The sequence below is a fragment of the Mus pahari genome, chromosome 9 (genome assembly GCF_900095145.1).
Source record: "Mus pahari chromosome 9, PAHARI_EIJ_v1.1, whole genome shotgun sequence".
Classification (NCBI taxonomy): Eukaryota; Metazoa; Chordata; class Mammalia; order Rodentia; family Muridae; genus Mus; species Mus pahari.
This window is the reverse complement of record NC_034598.1, coordinates 11,811,344-11,812,448: the sequence shown is the minus strand read 5'-3', so window position 1 is coordinate 11,812,448 and position 1,105 is coordinate 11,811,344. Positions and strand designations below refer to the sequence as shown.

General features: G+C 35.7%; 1 protein-coding gene across 1 annotated transcript in view; it reads right to left on the bottom strand.

Annotated features, from left to right (window-relative positions):
- Positions 1–1,105, bottom strand: part of Hace1 (HECT domain and ankyrin repeat containing E3 ubiquitin protein ligase 1) — a 118,143-nt gene that overhangs the window by 80,548 nt on the left and 36,490 nt on the right. The window lies entirely within an intron of this gene.

Genomic DNA, 1,105 nt, shown 5'->3' with positions numbered 1-1,105 from the left:
AACCATTGTTGGGATTTAGACTGCAGACTGTAAGTCATCGATAAATTCCTTTACTATATAGAGCATATCCATAAGTTCTGTGACTCTAGAGAACCCTGACTAATACAATACCTAATGATTACCTACACATTTTTAAAAATATAAATTTTTTTAATTTATCCTTGGAGAATTTCATCCATGCACACAATGAATCTTGATCATAATAATCTGCACTCTTCCCGTCCATAATCTCCTCCAACATCACATCCTCTTTTTTCTTTTTCTTTTTTAAATATAACCACTGAGTCTAACTAGTTCTAATCATGTGTACATGAGTATGGGGATACCTATACATTTTAAAGTTAAATTAACAAATAGAACTTTAAAAACTGTACTAAACTGAAGTCATTTTTGTGTGTCAAAATTACAACAGCAAGTAAGCTCTCTAAAACATTGGGAGACTCAGGGACAGAGAGATGGCTCAGTGGATAAGATCCTGGACATGCATCCTGACAACCTGAGTTCAATTCCTAGAACTCATGTTCTCATGCACACACATACACACCTCATGTTCTCATGCACACACATACACACCAACTTTGTATTTAAAGTCAAAATTTTGCTGGGTGGATGGTGTATGCACGTATCCCAGAAATCAGGAGTTCAAGGCCCGCCCAGACCACATAGTGATTTCCAGTACAGTTAAACAGACATGGTAAGACCCAAAGTAAAAACAGAAAAGAAAAACCAATTCTGCTAGAAGTCCTGAATTACTACAAACATAGATCCCTTCTCTTTATAGAAAGATTTCCACATGGCAAAAGATCCTTAAAAACAAACACAAAGAAAACAAAACAACCAAAACAAACAAACAACAACAACACATTTTTAACAGATTTCATAACCTCCCAAGAACCCTGAATAGAACACTAACATGCAATCTCAGCAAAATGAAAGTGGTAATGAGGCCACCTGAACCCAATATACCGCCAAACTACAATTCACAGAAATCCCAAAGAGTTCTGCTTTATGGAGTAGCCATTCTAATATCAAATAAAATTGGCTTCCAACCCAAAGTTATCAAAAAAGACAAGGAGGGGCACTTCATACTCATCAAAGGTAAAAT